The sequence below is a fragment of the Adiantum capillus-veneris genome, chromosome 23 (genome assembly GCF_014529385.1).
Source record: "Adiantum capillus-veneris isolate H3 chromosome 23, ASM1452938v2, whole genome shotgun sequence".
Lineage (NCBI taxonomy): Eukaryota > Viridiplantae > Streptophyta > Polypodiopsida > Polypodiales > Pteridaceae > Adiantum > Adiantum capillus-veneris.
This window is the reverse complement of record NC_140953.1, coordinates 5,409,145-5,430,376: the sequence shown is the minus strand read 5'-3', so window position 1 is coordinate 5,430,376 and position 21,232 is coordinate 5,409,145. Positions and strand designations below refer to the sequence as shown.

Below are 21,232 nucleotides of genomic sequence, written 5' to 3'. Positions count from 1 at the left end.
CCATTTCTCCTATTTTCGGGCAGTTTTCACATCAGGTGCAGCATTTACCATGGCTGACAACAACAACACAGATGTGTTCAAGATGTTTGCTGCTGAGGACAGGTTGGATGGGGACAACTACCCTATGTGGGCTTATATGATGCAACACGTTCTTGTGTCAAAAGGTGTTTGGAACATTGTGTAGGGCATTGATGTACGTCCTGGTTCTGAAGATGTAGGCGATATTGAGGATGTTGCAGGTCTTGCTGCAAGGATTGCAGCTGTTAGAGTTGTTTTGCCTACAGCAGAACAAGCTCGTTGGGATGTTAAGGATGCGCAGGCTCATGCATTGATTGCGTTGTCTGTGAAGCGCACCATTATTCCTCACATCCGTTCAGCAAAATCAGCAAAACAGGCTTGGGATATTCTAGCAGGTCTTTATGCAAGCCGCAATGAGGCTAAAATTGCTTTGCTGCATAAAGAGCTAGAGTCGAAGATTATGCATGAGGAAGATGATATGGACACTTTCCTTGCTAGTGTCAAGGATATCAATGAGCAACTCATTTCTGCAGGTGAAGTCATTTCTGACAGTTCCCTTGTGCAGACTGTTCTTGATGCCTTACCAGATTCCTACCAGACTTTTGCTAGTACTTGGAGACTGATGACCCAAGGAAATCCTGAAGTTGTCAAGTTTGATGCATTATGCACATTGCTGTTGCAAGAGTCACTTTCTAGAAAAAACAAGACTAGGCAGTGTGCAGTTGAACAGGCTTTTATTGCTTCTCAAAGAAAGGGTGGTAACAGTAATGCAGCCACTTCTTATGGTTCTGCTGCGAGTGGCAAAATTTCTGTTCCTAATGCTTCTGCTGGCAGCACTTCGTCTGGCAATTCTGGTGATAAGGGCAAAAAGAAGATGCGTTGCCATTATTGTAAAGCCAATGATCACTTGATCAAGTCGTGTCCTAAGTTGAAGGCCAAAGAGGCTAAGAAGAAAGAGGGTGGTTCCACTGCAAATGCTGGTTCCACTACAAATGCAGCCATTGTTGAGTCTTCTGTGAAAGGAGATTGTGATGCTGATGTTGATGCAGAATGGGCTTTTAGCGCAGAGTGCACTTACAATCCTGCTGTCCATGATGCATGCTTGTCAGTTGCTGCAGATTCACATGTGTGGTATTTCGACAGTGGTGCTACAAAGCACATTACCTCACATCGTGAATTGTTTACCTCTCTCGAGTCTGTCCCTCATGGGAATTCAGTCACTTGTGCCAACAACGCCTCTTATCCAGTTCAGGGAGTTGGAAAGATTGTGCTCACTGCTGCTAATGGCAGTTCCTTCACACTTGTTGATGCACTTTATGTACCTGGGATCAAGAAGAATCTCTTGTCTGTATCCGCACTTGCTAGACTTGGACTTGTAGTCAAATTTGTGGATGACAGATGTACAGTTCATGATCTCAGTTTTGGTGATGAAATTGTTGCATCTGGGCTTTTGTGCCGTGGGCTGTATAAGCTCACTTTGTATGACAAGTGTGGACAAAATTTTGCAAATGCTGTTGCAGATTCAAGGGCTATCTCAGATGCAAAACTTTGGCATGCACGTTTTGGTCATCTGAATTTTGCCAGTTTGCTGCGTTTGCAGAAATCTGATATGGTTGCTTCTTTGCCGCCTCTTGAAGCACCTATCAAACATGTTTGTGAAGGCTGTATTCTGGGTAAAATGCAGCGTTCTAAGTTTCCAAAGGATGGTTCAGTTAGGGCCACATGCAGGTTGCAGCTTGTGCATAGTGACGTTTGTGGGCCCATGCAAACTCCGTCCTTGGGCAATTACCTGTACTTCGTGACTTTCATTGATGATTACTCCAGGCATGCGTGGGTATTTCCGCTTAAAGCAAAGTCCGAAGTTTTTATGTGCTTCAAACAATTTTTGGCTATGGCTGAAAATGTCTCAAAATGTACTATGGACACCCTCCGTTCCGATCGAGGGGGGGAGTATATGTCTCATGAATTTAATGCATTTCTGGCTAGTCGTGGGATAAAACACCAATGTACAGTGCCTTATACACCTCAGCAAAATGGTGTTGCTGAGAGGAAAAACAGGTCACTAACGGAAATGGCACGATGTATGGTCAAAAGTCAAGCTTTGCCGCATTCTTTTTGGCTTGAGGCCATCATGTGTGCCACTTATGTACTTAACAGGTGTCCTACGAAAGCTTTGCAGTCTATTACTCCATATGAAGCATGGCATGATAGAAAACCTTCTATTGAGCACATGCGTGTTTTTGGCTGTTTGGCATATGCTTTGGTGCCACAAGTGCAGCGCAGAAAATTGGATGATAAGGCTGTCAAATGTATTTTTGTTGGTTATAGTGCTGAAAGCAAAGGTTACAGGTTGTATCATCCGCAAACAAAACGTATTTTGGTTTCACGGGATGTAGTGTTTGTGGAAGATTCTGTTCAACCCTTGCTATCATGTACTAGAGACAGTAATGTAAGCTCACAGGACATTTATGACACTTTGTTGCCTCTTTTCAGTGGTGGAAATACGAATGTAAGTTCCAATGAGGCAAATGTACAGCCTATGGGGGTTTCTGAAAATGTTTTAGAATAGCCTATTACTGATGCAGATGTACATGATGTACTTGATGAGGAAAGGGCTGAAAATGAGCAGGCTAGAGGTATGCCAAAATGGCTGGTGCACACTTTGCGTGACAGTAAATTGGATGCACCTTTATCTAGTCGTACTCGTTCAGGCTCTCGCCATGCATCTTATGCATCAGATTGTTATGCTTTGGCTGTGTCTAGTTTACATGATGTTGAGGAGCCTCTGTCTTTTGATGAAGCACAGAATTCAAAAAATTGGATTGCTGCCATGAAATCAGAATATGATGCACTTATAGAGAATGACACATGGACTTTATGTGATTTTCCTCCTGGCAAAAAGGCCATTGGTACGAAGTGGGTTTACAAGTTGAAACGCAAGCCGGATGGTGAGATCGATCGCCATAAGGCTCGACTTGTTGCAAAGGGTTATGCACAACAAAAAGGCATAGATTATGAAGAGACTTTTGCTCCCACTTGTCGTATGACTACTGTGCGTTTTCTATGTGCATTGGCAGCTCATTTTGGTTGGGATGTACATCAATCAGACATTGTTACTGCTTTCTTGAATGGTGACATATTTGAGGAAGTTTATGTAACGCAGCCTCGCGGTTTTGTCATAAAAGGACAAGAGGACAAAGTGTGCAAATGTAAGAAGGCTTTGTATGGGTTGAAGCAATCTCCTCGTGCTTGGTATGAGAAAGCTGACACTCATTTGGTTAAACGAGGCTTTCGTAACAGTCCAACAGAAAGCACATTGTATGTAAAGCGTGAGGATGATGTATTTCTCATTGTGGTTCTTTATGTTGATGATTTGCTGATCACTAGACCAAATGAGAGACATATTGCTGAATTTAAGGCTGATTTGAATGCTACTTTCAAGATGAAAGATTTGGGGCTATTGCATCATTACTTGGGTATACAGTTTAAGCAGTGTGATGGTGGTATTGCCTTGTGTCAGAAAAGTTACATAGAGACATTGCTATGTAAGTTTGGACTTGAGGATTGCAAACCTATTGCCACTCCCATGGAAACAGGTTTGAAGTTGAGTCTACATGATGCTGGCGATCCTGCTGATGTCACTCTTTACCAAACTGCTGTTGGCTGCCTCATTTATGTATGCAACACGAGGCCAGATATTCAGTTTGCAGTCTCGCAGGTCAGCAGATTTATGCATAGCCCAGGGTCTAAGCATTGGCAGGCTGTCAAGAGTATTTTCCGCTACCTTAGTGGCACTTTACATCTTGGCTTGTTTTATCCCAAGGGGGGATCATTGCCGCCAGACTTACATGCTTTTTTGGACTCAGATTGGGCTGGTTGTTTTGACACGCGAGTGTCCACAAGTGGTTTTTGTTTCATGCTTGGCAGTTCATGTATATCATGGTTGAGCAAGAAGCAACCTACTGTGGCCACTTCGAGTTGTGAGGCTGAGTACAGGGCAGTCTTCACAGCTACGGTTGAGTGTGTATGGCTCAGACGCCTTATGGCTGACTTGGGTGTTGGACAGGACACTGCCAACACTATCTACACTGACAGTCAGAGCGCATTGGCAGTTGCGAGGAACCCAGTTTTTCATGCTCGCACAAAGCACATTGAGGTGCATTACCACTATGTCAGGGAGAGGCTCTCAGCAGGAGAGATCAGCTTGGCTTATGTGCCAACACAGGACAACCTTGCAGATCTTTTCACAAAGGCATTGTCTCGTGAGAAGCTTGAAGCTTTCCGCAAAGCTTTGGGCTTACTCCCCTTTGTGGACTGATCCTGTCCTCAGGGCATGGCACTTCCCTTTACTCATGTGCCAGCTCTCGTTCACCGCATCACTCCAGGGGGGATTTGTTACCATATACATGTGGTAGTGATGTGTGTGAACACACTAGGACCGCCGGGGCATTTTTTCCCTCTTTAGGAGGTTTTTTCCCCCGTGCATTGTATATACGCCCATCACTCTAGGGCTATCTATCTTTCCATTGCACACTAAGTAACACACTCTCTATTGTGTGCTTTGAGCTTCCTTCGTCTTCTCCAAGCTGTGTGTGTTTCTCTGCAACCCTAATTCCAACAAGAGATTACACCTAAAGAGCACAAGCAAATGTTGAATCTTGACATGTTTGATTAAGAATTTCATCAGTGTCATATAAATTCCAAAAAAGCAACATACAAACACTATGTAATAATTGAAAAGAGCTGGAAAAAATGCATCCGAAAAAAGTTGGATAAAATACATCCGGAGATATGTTTTTGAAATATCAACCAAAGTCACGTAGAACGGGAAACACGAATTAGATGAACAAGGCCATCAGAGATGAAAATGGCTTGCTCATTTCATTAGAATGGTTTCAAAATGTCTTTATATAGGTATATTTTCTATAAAACATTTGGAATTCCCCAAAGAAATAGCAAAGCAAAAACGAGGAATGGGTAACTTTGGAAACGGAGTTTCCAATCCAATAGGCCCCAAAGCGGAGTTTCCTTGTAACTATGATATCAATAGGGATACAAATAAAAATCAAAGCATCAATATAGATCAATTGACTAGCCCATGAACTGAAAAGGGTTGAAGTGCGTGAAAGTATGGAGAAAATGATGGGTAAAGGAGTGAGCAAATTCCCAAATTCAATAGATAAAATTGTAGTAAAGCAATGTCCAACACTAAACAAGTTACAATTCCACCTCTAAATTTGTCGTTGTATCCTAAGATTTTGGGCAGCTATTAAAAAATTATCCCTACATGTTACACAAAGAGGAATTCATTTTGCATTTAAATTACTAACTTTGCTGTGATTTGAGGCCAAGAAGAAATCTACTATCTTTCTTGTTCCGGCAAGTGGAGAAATCAACAACATCTTTGATGTCGTCGCCTTCTTAATGGAACGCCCCTTTGAGGTCACATTCTCATACAAGACAACACCTACACCATCACTGCTATGTGAGTCGTCCTCCTTACCCTGATGTCGCACATCATTGAGAGCCTTCGCAAGGAATTCATCGAATTGTGGTTCACTTTTTGACAGCATCTTGTACATCCTCAATTTGTATCGTTTTGCACTTTTTCTTAAGAGCAGAGGCATGGGCAGCCATTAGATGCTCAAGGAATAGCTGTGAAACATGCACAATCACACGGTTTGCTTTGGATACAACCACGTGGATATCATTATCTAGCTTAATGACCTCTTTCACTTTGGCAAGAGGGAAGGCCTGTCCCCCACTCTCTGCCAATCCATTACCTTCCCGTTTCTCATTGCCATTGGCATCTTCAACTTTCATATGTTACCATGCATTGTTCCTTAACCTCAGCATTTGTAGGATCAATCACCTCCACCTACAAAGAGAAGCTTGGTTTTTCACACTCCTTTTCTGCATTTCCATTGGGACTTCCCCTAACATGGGATTTCTTTGTACGAGCATGGTCTGCTTTGGAAGCTTGAGCTATAAGCCCACCACTACTATAAGGTAGAGGAGGAGCCACGCTTGAGATACAGAGATAAGAGGTGTCCCTATATCTCTACTTCTCTTCATCAAAAAGATATCGCCATAGCTCGCGGAGGAGTTTGGCAAGGGCAAGGGCCGAGACAGATAGCCCAACATATTTACGACGAGCTTTGGTTAGCTCTTTGTGTTCTTGGAAAAAAGAGAAATAAGCAGAGGTTTTCTTGTCTTTGGGGGACTTTGACAAACACCATAGCTAGCAAGCTTGTATTGTCACATGCAAGAGTTTAAGTGGGTTGTAGTGGCGGCAACGGTTTTCAAACTTAGGCACTCACACATGGTGCGTTTTCATATTTGGGCAATGGGAAGAGGTCCCCCATGAGTACGTTCCTACCCATAAGGGATCAATGGTCCACTTGACAAGGCTCTAGCAAGGGGTCACTGGAATTGGAGCTGATCTCTTGAGACAACTAATTCCAGTGTTGAAGGATTTCAACTACTAGTGTGGGAAGATTTCAGACAGTAGACTGGACAGAAATCAGAGACTAGATTGAAATGTGGATACTGAAATAAGAATCAGACTTATAGACTGGAATAAGGTTCAGATTCAGATTTAGATTCAGAAGAGTGGACGAGAAGTAAGTATAACTGAAATATATGCCATGATTGAGATTACAGCAAATATGATTACAGAGGGAAAGTACAACCGACAATACTGCCACTGATGCTCAAGTACAATGATAGCCCAAAGCGCTAATACAAGTGATAACAATTGCCAATCCGATAATAATGTAATGGGCCCTATTTATACACTTCAGGTTTACTGTAGTAATTACTAGAAATTACTAAGTAATTCATTGCCCATCTTCTAAGAACACGTTCCCACATGGTGATTATCCAGCCGTCTACATCCTTCCCTTCTTTCTTGAATTTTGGCAAGATTCCAAAATTTTTGAAAAATTCCCCTGTCTGATTCTGATGTTGGGATGCTAGCTTGACCACATAGAGAATGGCCATTCAAAGATTACGAGTAGGAGTTCAAGAAGGACCAAGGATTGCAGGAGGCAACGGAAAAGGCCAAGGTGGAGCTCTCACTAGGCCAAGGTGGAGCTGTCACATCAGGCCAAGGTAGAGCTGTCATCTCTCCTTGCCTGTTGAGAAGAAAAGTCACCACTGAATTTTGAGATGGAACTACCCAGTATCCTTCCATTGGACCGTCTTCCTTTTGCCTTTTCTCTTTGGCCGAGATGGTGCCTGAGAAGTCCCAGCACCAACATTTTCCTTGTGAATTAGTCGGTAAATGGCCTCCTGCTTAAGCTGATCTTGCCGCGGTCTGTGGTCATCTCTACCTCATAAGGCGTGAGAGAATGATAGTTTTTGGTGTCAGGATCATAGAGTGTATGCCTGCCCTTGCTCAGTCTGGTTCGGGCCAGCTTATGACAATGCGAAGCAGTATGGATCCATACTTCTGGAAGAGGATGATTTGTTTTGACACGAGCTTTGAAAAGAATTTCAGCCATCTCCCTGTACTGTGGTGCCAGACCCGGGTGCCAGACCCGGCTTTGCTACAACGTCTTTTTCAGGAAATTTGGAAGATTTGACCGTGAGTTGTAGCAACTGATTAGTAATCCTGGTCAATCCTCTTACTTGAATCTTCCACTGGCCCATACACAACCGAATCCTATGCAGCTCCTCTTTCATTGCCTGAATGTCATTGATTTGGAGAGCATCATTGAGCAATGTCTGCCAAGTCTTCCATTCCACAATTGATCGCTCATACCAATCCTGAAGCTCATCAGTTATTTTAATATATGTGAGTTGATCAACTGGTTCTTGATGTTGAGGATACAGCGCTGGAAAGAATCTTGGCAGCTCAATTTCTCTTGCTGGAACAACATACAAGAGAACTGGAGAATCATGCACAAATTCCAGGAAATTGAGAACAGCCTGGTTTTCCTGCTCCATCATCTTTCTGGTGATTCTCACTAGCTAGAACAGGGTTCGGAGAGAAGTTTCCTATGCTTCTACTGACATTCACGTTTGAGGTCCTCTGCTAGTAGCTGTCTGGTCCTAAAGAATGGCTTTGACTCTCTGATCCAAAACACCTGTAGCAGCTTGCATTTGTACCAGAACTTCCTTGAGTTGTACCCTAACATCCTTCATGCAGCGGTAAGTTGGTTTGTTACCCAGCAGAAGTTCCAGTTCTAGAGCTAAGGACCAACAATCTGCAGTAGACTGCCTTTGCCAGTGCGGGTTTGCCACTTTCTCATCAGCATTGAGTATCCATTCCGGAACTCGTTCCAACAGCTGGACTATACTGGGATGCGCAGGTAGTCTACAAGCTTCTTTATCATGGAAAGCAGCTGATTTCCAATGTTCTACCATTTCCCTGGCTCCCACCTATAGTCTTTGAAATCTTTCCAAGTCAGTCCAAAGAGCATCATCCTCTAGGTACTGTCTGGTGATGGAGGCCTGTTGATGTCTATGTTGCTTATTGAGAGTAATGAGCTGTAGTGAATGTTGATGATCAGCCACTAGTCCCTCATCTTGAACTTTCATTTTCCCTTTAGCCTCTCTGCTGTGATGGGACTGATCAGTTGGCTGATTCCCAGTGTTACTGTGCTGCTGCTCTTCAGTCTGCTGATTACCCGACTGGTGCTCTTTATCCTGTCCTTCCCGCTGACCCTCATTCTGGTCTGGCTAGTCTGCTGGCTGTGACTGGCCTCCTTCATCTGGCCCTGTCCCACCAGTACCAGGTCCTGGAGGTGGAGATGGTGGTGGGGCATCATCATCATCCTTTGTATGCCCAGTTTCTTGATCATCCTCCTCCTGATCAGCTTCATCTTCTTCATCTTCTTCATCGTCATCCGGGGAAGTCTGTTGCTCAATATAATCCATTATAGCTTGGTTCATCAGAGCATTATTAAACTCACCCACCTTGTCCTGCAAATCTCTCTGCATACTTTCCATCAAGGACTTTAAATTTTCTAAGTTGAAAACAACATTGCCTAAAGGGTTTAAAATTTCAGACAAGCTATTGTAGATGTATCTTTCAGTCAGCGAACCCTTCAGAGCTGTATGGTGCAATAGCAGCTTTCTAAATTCCACCCGCTTCATCCTGAGCATTGTTTCAGCTCGCTCGGCAGCTCTCAGTGCTTCATTCCTTTGATTTTTGATGATCATAATTTCAGACTCACCCTTAGCTAACTTTTTGTTCAACAACTCCTAAGTCCTTTTTGATTTAGCTTCCAGTACCCTGTGTTGTATGTTCTGCCCTTCCTGGGATTTTTGGAGCGTTTCAATCTGATGTTGTGCTTCTGCCAAGTCAGCTTTAAGCTTTTTGACTTCGGCTTCTGATCCAACAGCCTCCACCAATTGTCCCATACAACTGACAATGGTATTCCAAGAAGATTGTATCAATACTGAACATCTGTCTTTGACCGTGGTTGGATCAGAATCAACAGGTTCATATATTGCCACTGGAGCCACGTAGGGTAAAGTTGCATAATCAGCTTTGCTGAACAAAAGATGCCCTCTCAATTTCTGAGTTTGCATTTGCTGTAACTTATCCTGTTTTACCAGTTGCAGAGGGTTTTCAGTAATGGCAGGAACTCCACCATACAAAATTGAGAACTCTGGACCTTCCCCTTTGTCCAGTTGACTCTTGCCTTTGTCCCCTGACTGGTCTGGTATCTTCTCAACAGTGAGTGACTGGCTTAACATGATCTTTCCCAGATCCAGTAGCAACTGTATTTTTGACAACTAGCTGATCAAGCATAGTCTTCTGGGCAGATTGCTGCTCAGTTTTACCCATCTCAGCTTTCTAAGTGCTTACTGCCTTAACCTGGCTTTCTATTTGCTTCAAGAACTCACTGCTTTTTGTCAGCGTAATTCTTGGCTTCTTTGAACTGCCAGCTTCTTCTGCAGTGGCTTTCCTTTTCAGGTTAGTGGAAATCGTTTGACTGTCTGTTTCCTCGTCGTCTGAGCACAGTTCAATTTTCTTTGGTTTAAAAATGGGCTGCTCACTCCAAGCCTGCTTTACCTGCTCATTAATATCTACAGCAGTAGCCCAATTTAGTAATTGCCAGACATACCATGCCTTGAAAACAGTTTGAGATTTCAACTTGGCAGTCTGTTGGAGTACATTATGCAAGAGTATTTGACAAAGGTTGATATGGACTTGTGGATTAAGTATCTTGGCCAACAGCATAGCAAACAATTTTTCTAACACATACGTTGGGTTGTTCTTAAGGCTGACTGCTTCAACTACAAACCTGTAAGCAGCGGAGGCTCCTGCTACTACTGGAACTCCTTGAGCACTTGCCTTGCGCTTCTTTCTAGCCGTTTCATCCTCCTTCAGAGCGATACTTATTTGCTGCGCAGTTTCCATAGACGGTTTGGGCTCATTAGGCATCCGAAATGCAAATGCAATGGCCTCTGGTGTCAGTGACACCTTCCTACTATTTACCATAGTACTGCTAGTTTCAGCATCAAAGGAATCAAGAACTTGCTTGATGATATCTGTATCAAAAGCAATCCTTGTAGCTTGCAACACAACTCGCAGATCCCAGAGTTGGAGCAGAGTCATTGCGTGATCAGTAAATACATATCGTTGGATTTTACTGTATGGAAGAATGGGAAGGCTTGCCTTTGCCTCAGCAACTATAGCCTGGGTTTCCTCAAGAGTTTCCTGCATCTTCTCTGAGCGTTCCCTTCTACCCATACACTGTGAGGTTGATGACGATGAAATAGGCGAAGGAGAAGATGACTTACTTGTGTCGAAGCCGTTTCCTGGTGTCGTTGGTAAGACTGTCTGACAGTCAGCTGTCTCGTCAGAGGTCGAAGTTTGCGGCTGTAGTGAAGAAACCTCGGAGCTCGGCGATGGCGAATGGTTGACAGGAGGAAAGCGTTGCACAGGAGATTTATGGGAAAAAATGCTAACTCTCCTGACTGTTATACGTGTTCGCGCCATAAAAGCTCCACCACTCGCTGCTCCAGACTTGTGTGTATCGTTGCTGTCGTGTGGCAGACATGCATTGGACAAGACTACGACCCATCCTTGTAATAATTACCACTGGCATGCCATTTGATCGTTGGCAGCTTAAAATTTGGAAAGTGTGTCCATACTGGTACTAAACTGATTCCCAGTCTGGTGCGACCATACTGGTATTGATTCTAAGATCAGACTGATCTAGTCCTTCTGATCTAGTCCTTCTGGTACTGGTTTTGAAACTGGAACTGGTTGTACATGAAAAAGTCCAAAAATATCTGATTCCGGTATCTCTTGATCAGCAAGCTCTAGTTCCTTAGTTCCTTGTTCTGATCCAGTTTCTCTGGTCTCTGAATAATAGAGCTTGACCTTTGCTCCATTATACACTCCCGGCAACACGAGTCCAGATAAATCTTTCAATCTGATTGTGCCATTGGAGAAGACCCAATCAACCTCAAAAGGTCCTACCTAGGCAATCTTCAAATTTGGCTTCTTTGGACCCAATCTAGACTGATATAGAAGCACTAAGTCTCCTTCCTGGAATTCTCGAACTTTAATTCGGCGATCATGCCAGTGCTTCCTTCATTGTTGAACAATTTATTGTTCCAATATAGCCCTTTGCCTGAGTCCATCTAACTGCATCAGTTCATCCAGTCTTTTCTTAAGATTATGGTTGAAGTCTAATCCATACTTCACAGCCATTCTCATAATGGGGATTACAAACTCCATAGGAACCACAGCTTCAGTACCATACACCATTCTGAATGGTGTCATTCCAGTAGTTACCTTATAAGCTGTCCTATAAGCCCATAGAGCAGTCTGAAGCTTCAAATCCCACTGGTCTGGTTTCTTTTGCACCACCTTAGTGAGAATAGTCTTTATCGTCTTGTTGCTACTTTCAGCCTGTCCATTGCATCTAGGATAGTAAAGAGTAGATTTCCGATGCTTGACTGAAAGCATATCCAATAGGATTTCCATAGTATCATTGATAAAATGTGTTCCTTGATTGGTCATAATTTCTACTGGACATCCATATCGGCAGACAATATTCTCAAACAGAAACCTTGAAGTTGACTTGGCTGTGTTGTCAGGAAGAGCCTTAGCTTCAACCCACTTGGTAACATAACAAGTAGCCCATCACGATGTAATTTTTCTTCCTGGGAGTCACCTTCTTAAAAGGTCCCATAAAATCCAGTCCCCATTTCATGAATACTCCCAATGGTTGTATTGGCATTGATGGGGGCTTTTCACAAGCCAAGCTCCCATACCCCTCTTCTCTCTTCCCCACCCCATGGAAACCCTCTCTTAGGGAGGGAGTGATAAAAGGCATTGGAAAAGTAAGAAAAAAAATAAAGTATGATTATGTAAATATATGAGAAAGGTAAAATAGGCCACCTCATGCCTGCGGGGCAGCCCATCCCCACCTTGCCTCCTTTTTCTTCACTGTTGCCCCGCCGTGTGTCCCTTTTCCTCTCCTCCACTCAAAAGGTCAACCCCCTGTCTCTTCCCCTTGTCCTTTCTCCTTTCTCTCTCCCCTCAAGCTACCCCACCTCTCACCAATAATGCATTCTAACTCACCAATAATGCACCCTAACTCACATGCAACTTATCCTATCTTCCAAAATATTATACCCCACACCCCCTTTCTCTCTCCTATCATATCCCATGACCCAAATACCCCCCCCTCTCTCTAAAGGGCACCATGTCTCTTGTCTTGTAGCTAAATAACCTCCCCCACACTCACACACACTCAGTTTCACTGAAAAAGGTGTCCACAGACCCATCCCCACCCGGTGGTTACCTGATTTTTCTTGTGTTCACACACATCTGCGCACAGATTCACCTCTGAACACACTCCCCTCTCTCCCCTCTTGTAATTACTTTATTCTCCATGTCACCTCTCATTTTTTTCATCAACCCATCTCTCTCTCTTAGTCTCTCTCTCATGAGACTGCTGTTCTGGCACATATACACACAGCCAGACAAGTGGGTCCCATAGTCACATGGCCTATGTAGATAATGATTTATTCATTTCTAAATTCTAGAATTTCTCCCCCCTCCTCCCCTATATAAAGAGGGGTCACCATCACACTACACACACACACACAACATCACCAAAGAGTACACTATGCACTGTGTGTGCCTAGTGCACACACACACACACACACCCACACCATCACCATCACCGCAATCACCATGCTCGTCTTGAGCATGACCTCTACACCCTTGGGCTATGGAAGATGAAGGGCAGCTAAATGAAGGATGATGGCCATAACCCTCGTGCGAGTCTTCGCCATCAGCTCCCACCTATCAGCCATGTGCTCTACCACTCTCTCCCTTCTCATTCCCCTACCCTAAGCTCCCCATTTCATCGCCTTATTCTCTAAATAAAGCTTGAGGTTTTGTGAGTATGTTTTCCTGCAATGTTTTGCCCATGTGAGGTGTGTGGAATCGCCACCTAGTCTTGTGTGTGGAGTGAGCTTGTGTATGTGTGAAGGGTGTGCGGATTCGCCATCCTTCTGTGGTGCCTAAGTACTAAGCCGCTATACTCTCTCTCTCTCTCTCACTTGATCTCATTCCCCTTCCTCTTCATCATTACTCCCAAGCATCCATCTCTCTTGGATGAAAACTGTGTTATGGTGGTGTGTTGCTTGCGTCCTAGCTGCTCAAGCTAGGTGGTGCCCCCCCTGTTTGCTTTACTGTGACAAGGTCGAGGCGCGCCATTCGGCCCCTGGTGTTTTAGAGGCCGTCGGGGGTTCGGGGTTTGCTTTGCTCCCGTCAGCATTAAGGGAGTCATGTCTGCAGCTATTGGTCGGCCCATTCTTTGGCATATGTCACAAGTTTTACAAAAACTTATGACATCAGCAATCAGTGTTTGCCACCACAGACCTGCTTGTGCAGAATCTTCTTGTAGGTCACTTCGTTGGAAAAGTGTCCACCAGACTCACCATTATGCGCTTCTGAAATCACTTGCATTCTTCCTTCCATAGGGACACATCATCGAAGTATACCATCCACACCTAGTCGATAAAGTACTTCTCCGATGATGGTAAATTTGAGGATTTTTATGATCAGAGCTTTCTTTTGATTCTGTTTCCAATCCTCTGGAAAGGCACCTTGGGAAAGGAATTGATAACTATCATACCATTCAGGATCCACTGATTCTTCTTCTTCTCACTGAAATAAATCAGCATCCACTGGCTCATCTCTCAGAGGTGATTCTGAATATCCCTCCGTACTTCTGGAAAGAAAGTCAGCTCCACAGTGGTTTCGGCCAGGCTTATGGAAAATTCTGAATTCAAACCATAAGGAACATCATTCATCTTATCAGCCTGCCTTGAATAATAACTTTGTTAATCAGAAACAGAAGAGCTTGATGATCCACATAAAAATGGAATAACTTCCTCAATAGGTAATGCCTGAACTTCGTAGCGCTAAAAACCATTCCGAGGGCTTCTCTTTCAGTAAAGCGTATAGCCTTGTTCGGCTTGACTGAATCTACGACGACTAGCAAAATAGACCGGATAGTCTGTTCTGCCATCTGGCTGAGCTAATATTGCCCCCATTGCCAATCCTGAAGCATCTACATGTACATGAAAAATAATATCCCAATTCGGCTGTCTAAGGACTGGTTTACTGGTAATGGATTTTTTCAAAATTTGAAAACTCTCCTCACACTCAATAGTCCATTTGAACTTACTGGTCTTCTTTGTAAGCTCATATAGTGGTACTGCTTGAGAAACAAACTTGTGTACAAATCTTCTATAGAAATTCACATAACCCAAGAAAGAACTCAACTCTGAAGCAGTTCTGGGTGCTTTAGCTTGCTGGACACACTATATTTTGTCATTGGCCATCTCTATTCCATTGCGGGAAACCACATGTCCCAGTAGATATCCCTTCCAGACCAGAAATACAGATTTGAATGGATTCAAACAAATCCTCTTCTCATGACAGCGTTTAAAAACCATCTCTAGGAATAGAAGGTGTTGTTTCTCATCTGAATAGACAGTGAAGTCATCCATGAAAATGGCGAGGAAACGATGAAGAAATTCATTAAACATCTCCATCATACACCGCTGAAAAGTAGCTGGTGCATTGCACAGGCCAAAAGGCATCACCAGATACATGAATGCTCCCCACTCAGTGATGAAAGTGGTCTTGGCCCTATCTTCAGGAGCGATCTGTAACTGGTTATAGCCGCTATAACCATCCATGAAGCTATACATCTCATATCCTGCGATCTCATCAAGCAACATATCAGTAAAAGGTAAGGGAAATGGATCCTTAATAGTCTGGGCATTTAGTTTCCTATAGTCGACACAAACTCTTAATTTTCCATTCTTTTTAGGAACGACGAATATGGGAAATACCAATCATTGCTTGCTACTTCCGTAATGAACCCAGCCTTGAGAAGATTATCAATCTCCTCCTTGACCTTCTTTGCATCGTTGGGGTTCATCCGGTATCTTTGCAATCTTACTGGCCTAGCATCCGGTTTCAGAGGTATTTGGTGCTGACAGACTTCAGGATCTACTCCCGTCAAATCTGTATGTTCCCAGGCAAACACATCTTTATAATTCTGGAACATTTTCCGTGCCTTTTCCTTCATTGTTGGTTTGAGGTGCTTGTTGACTTTGATCATTCTGGGATTTTCCTCTGATCCCAGGTTCCACTCTACTTCCTGATCGTCTGGAAGTAACCAGTTTGGTCCTCCTTTTCGTTTGGTCGATTCTCAACGTAGTCCCAAGAAGGTCCATTCATGTCTGAATCATTATTTTGATCCAGTGGGTACTCTTCAGAACATACTGGTTCTTCCATTATACCAGTATCCGCTGGTTCCTCCATTCTTCCAGTTAGCTGAACTGTTCTTTCCCCTGTATTGACTTCAGTAAACTGATCAGGGAATTGTCTCTTCTTCTTGTCAGCTTGCTCTTTGTTCAGTAGGACTGCATTCAAATCGATTTCTGCCAAAGGAAATATGTTCATAGCTGCTAGCATTCGCTCAATTTTCTTGGCTCTGTATTTCTGATACAACTCCTTCAGCCTCAGTTCCTTTTTACAGCTCCTGGTGTTGTTGGTCTGGATTTTGATTCTGCCACTGGCCCCTTCTATGGTCAAAGTTTGGTTTGCGTAGTCATGAACAGCATGTGCTGTTCTTAACCATGGACGGCCTAATAGCATTCCATATGCTCCCTGCACATCCAAGACTAGGAAACTGGTTTTGAATTTCTCCCTCCCAACTCTTATCTGCATGTTTTCAATCATACCCGTCGCCTGTATGACTCGATGATCTGCCATTCTTACTTTGAATGGTATTGGTTTCATGTTAGTGATACCCATTCTTTGATGAAGATGGGATCCCATTATGTTGACTCCTGCTCCTCCGTCCAATATGACGCTTGAGAGAGGTTCCCACTACTTCTTGACCTTGTAGTCTACCTGAATAAGTGGAACTTCATCATTCTGGATAGCCGTCAGGTCCACTGTTTTGGCCTCTCCCTCAGTCTTCCTACATTGTCTGATAAAGCTGGCCACCTCAGGCAAGGTCTTTCTTATATCCTCCAGCTCTACAGTCAGCTTCTGGATTCTATCACAAATTTTCACATGAATTTCCTCTTGCTCTTGGTCAGACTGATTGTTAGAGCTTGAAGAATTGGTGTCTTCACACTGCCATTCTTCTTTAGCAGTACTTCTACTCTTTCCATCCACTCCCATTTTGTCAGCTAGTCCATGTACTACAGCCAACATGGTCTCTGTCATGGCCGATACTAACTGATCTTTATCAGTTGATTGGGCTGGTATCTTCTGAATGACTCTGGCTTTGGAACTTTCTGTCTGCTCTGGCAGCTTCTTAGCTAAATCCTCTGTGATTTTAGCTGGTAGTTCCCGCTACTCTTGCCACTCATCTACCACCTTTTCTTTACCTTTGGCCTTCCAAACTTCCCTTTGTTGAGCCCACTTGCTACTGTGAGGATTGAATGGTACTTCTGAAATGTCTGGAATTTCTTCAATGATTACTCCCTTGCTCCTGGTAACCACCCTGACTGGGACCGGCTCTGGTGCCTTAGCCTCAGTAGCAGTCGTTACCAGTGCATCTGGACATTGGGCTGCAAAATGACCATACTTCCCACAGGTATAGCAATTCATGCTCCTGGTCTGGAAGTTGCCTCTTCCTCTTACTCTGCCCATTCCTGGTTGGTATTTGCCACGTCCTTGACCAGTATCATTGGTACCTGGTCTTTCCTCTTGAGCTACTTTGATTGGTTCTACCTTCACTGGTTCACTGTAGGCAACCACTAATAGATCCTTTCCTTTCTTAAAATGGTGAATTCTGATGCTAGAATTATTCCATAGGTGACCAAAGGCCTTGCAGTAGGTACATTGTGGACATTTAGTGGAGATGTGGTCCTTGGATTTACATCTTGAACACCAAGTATCCATCTTTTGAACCGGCTGTCTTGTGTGGCTAATTTTTGCAATCTGCCTAGCCATTTCTTCAATCTTCTTGGTCCATGATCCCTTCTTTGATTTCTCCTTTGTTCGTTCATTGGAGATGATCTCGGAGCTTCTGGACGTTGCACTGGAATCAGAAGCTTCAGTAGCCGAGCTACTGCTACTGGTCCTTCGCTTCTTGTGGATCTTCTCTTTCTTAGCCTGCTGTTCCAGCTTTAATGCTCTTTGGACTAGGTCATTGAATTTTTTTGTAGGGACTGGTACTTCTTGTTCCCTAAGCTTCTTGCTTCTGAACCCATTCAGAAACCATGCCCTCAATCTCTTCTCAGACGGCGGTTCTTGCAACTGCCTGGTCAGTTCTTTTATCTTTTCTACATAACTGCGGATTGACAAATTCATATGTTTGATCTGATCCAATTCACAGAGAATATCCTCGTCCCCTCGATTGTCGAATATTCCAACCTGAAGGCCTTAAGTAATTTTTTATATGATCTTAGCTGGCATGCAGGGTAATGGTAATACCATTTCCTCGTTGCCTCCTTCAAGGTTTTTGGAAAATATTTCCCCCAATCATCTTCATCAATGTTTTTTAGTCTAGCATACTGCTCGAAAGCTTGTATGTGAACATCTGGATCATCCTTTTTCCCTCCTTTGAATATGGGAAAGGAAATCTTCAGGGAAGTTGTGTAATCATTTTGATTACTGCTGATCCCACCACTTCTCTTCTTGGATTCAGAATGACGCTTGGGAGCCTTCTTGCAATTGTCAGTGTCAGCATCCCAATCAATATCTGTCTCTGTCTCAATATCAATATCTTCTCTGTTTTGTCTGCTAGAAGTACGGTGACTTCCCTTTCTGCCCTTGATATGCTCATCTCTCTGGCGAGACTGAGAATTCTTGGAACTCTTTGCCTTTCATGCTTCTCGTTCTACCCGTTGGCGTCGAGAATGACTAAAGTGTTGTGAGTCCTACGCCTCATCAGCCTAACTATGCTCCTCTTGAGCCTCAGTGTCAGTCATTTTCTCTTGCTTGGGGTTAGAATTTCTTCCTGACTCCTCAGTAATGGGGTCCACACGAATGGTAGATTTCCGGCCACGATTGGATTTTGGTTCCATTGCTGAAAACTTCAACTAGGAGAAGAGTCTTTCAGTCAACGAGCTTCAGCTCGAGCCACCGTGATCGCCAAAATGGAATTGGAGCTGATCTCTTGAGACAGATAATTCTAGTGTTGAAGGATTTCAGCTACTAGTGTGGGAAGATTTCAGACAGCAGACTGGATAGAAATCAGAGACTAGACTGAAATGTGGATACTGAAATAAGAATCAGACTTATAGACTGGAATAAGGTTCAGATTCAGATTCAGATTCAGAAGACTCGACGAGAAGTAAGTATAACTGAAATATATGCCATGATTGAGATTACAGATCAAGATTATAGTGAATATGATTACAGAGGGAAAGTACAGTCGACAATACTACCACTGATGCTCAAGTACAATGATAGCCCAAAGTGCTAATACAAGTGATAACAATTGCCAACCCGATAATAATGTAATGGGCCCTATTTATACACTTCGGGTTTACTGTAGTAATTACTAGAAATTACTAAGTAATTCGCTGCCCATCTTCTAAGAACACGTTCCCACATGGTGATTATCTAGCTGTCTACGGTCACTCTTGATTTTCTGCGATTGAGTTGAGCTTGTGAACTAGGAGTAAAATGTGCACGCCTTGTGCATGTGAAGTGAATGTGAACTCAAAAGATGTTTTAAAAAGTGTTTCATGGTGAATTGAGTGTTTATGTGCATTGCAGATTTTGTGAGTGTATGTGATGCCTGTGTGGAAAAAATGTGGACTCACTAGACATTGTGAGCTATGTGTTCATGAGTGAACTAAGTGTGATCATATGTGAATACTCTATGAACTTTGTTGGAAAGAGCCCACAACATATAATTTATTGGTGTAAATTTTCTATATCCAATAACAACAACACACCAATGCCAAATGGTAAATCAATTGCCTTTGACAGGGTAGATTATGAGATAGGAGCCCTTCATCTTGTTAGAGTTTTGGCATCTCAAGTGAGCTACCCAAAGTGGTCCCATTATTTATTTTGGCTTTTAGGAATATATTTTACATATTTATCAAAGTCTTGGTAGGGAAATTTACTGTGGTGGCTATATAAGCAACCCTCAGCCCCCCTCATATTATCATACAATTATTCATTGCCAAGGTTGATTGGTTCAAGAGTCTCTCTCTCTCTCTCTCTCTCTCTCTCTCTCTCTCTCTCTCTCTCTCTCTCTCTCTCTCTCTCTTTCCTTGGTCTCTACACTTTTGCATCGTCAACTTTGACACATTCCACCATTTTTTCCCTGCCCCTAGCAATTGGCCAGTTAAATATCCCTTTCAATCTCAAGCAAAGTCTTGATTGAGAGGTATCATTTCATGTCAAGGGCAATGTATGGATAAGATAGGGACCAAGGGGGCCACGGTCAGCTAGGCATGCTAAGAATAGGGGTTTCCTAAAGATAGATTATGGAGTCTATAAAAGGGAGTGGTTGGGTAGAGAATATGCATGCAAAGTTTCCCTTCTCCTTTTAGTGATACAGATCACACTTAGTTTCTAGGGAGGAGAACCTTTGCATACGCATGTGTGGTTGGGGTGAACTATGGCAAACAAGTCTTACGAGGGGGACAGCTAGAGGTGACCTACACAAAAAGACAAGATCTATGGCACTAAAATAATTCACCTTGGTGTCATGGTCATTTTTTGCTTCATGGTCATCACCTCTCATAGGCCATAGTGAGCTATGCAAGTGGTTATTCTCTCCTGTGTGTTGCTGAATAGGCGGCCGTAGACAATTTTTCATGCTCTCATAAGGAGACACCCTTGGTCGTCTCTTTTAGTGCTCTTGTCCAAGTTTAAGGCTTAACGAGAATCCCATAAGGGGCCACAGGTTTTGGGAAAGTGTTGAAAGGCCTATAGAAGCTGCTAGAGGAAGTAGAAAAGAGGGCTCATAAAATTTTTGTTTTTCGTATAATCTTTTCTCCGATTTGTTTTGCTGAATGGAAAACAAAGCCTATCCTATCAAGGAAGTTATTCCATGGTTGGAGGCCTAAGCTTTACACAACAGGGATTGTAAGCAAACACAAGAAAACTTGATTAGTCGAGGGTTTCTTGCAGCCTCAAGCTTGTGGAAGTTATTACTTAGCCACACAATAGAGGAGCTTTGAGGTGCTCCCAATTCTTCAATGTAATATTGCCCTAAAAAGAGAAAACTTGATTAGTCGAGGGTTTCTTGCAACCTAAAGCTTGTGGAATATTTTTACTTAGCTACATGATAGAGAAGAGCTTAGAGGTGCTCACAATTCTTCATGGCAATTTTGCCCTAAAAAAGACACCCTTAAAACTCTCCCAATTGCTAGGGTTAAATATGAGGGCACATGTTGAGAGAGTGAATCACACCACCTATAAAGTGCATGCAACACTACCCAGATCAACATAATGTCAATCACGGACACAGATGTCACGATAGGTGCACATAGGAAATCTCTTTAGCTTGCTAGGCTGAGACCATCCCACACATACAACACTCTAGAAGGCCAACTAAACCACCATAAGGAATCTCATTGCTCTCAACTACACCACCCAACCCACATACACACGAATGGGCAGAAACTCACCAAATCATACTAGAATCGTATGAAATTTAAGGAACACCATCCCGTTACTAGGATACACCCATCCCAAAGCCTCTACACTCAAAACCCTCACTCTAAACCC

The 21,232-nt window shown here is 43.2% G+C and overlaps 1 pseudogene; it reads right to left on the bottom strand.

Moving 5' to 3' along the window:
• Window positions 1-5,324: 5,324 nt before the first annotated feature.
• Window positions 5,325-9,726, bottom strand: LOC147427364 (uncharacterized; annotated as a pseudogene).
• Window positions 9,727-21,232: the final 11,506 nt, after the last annotated feature.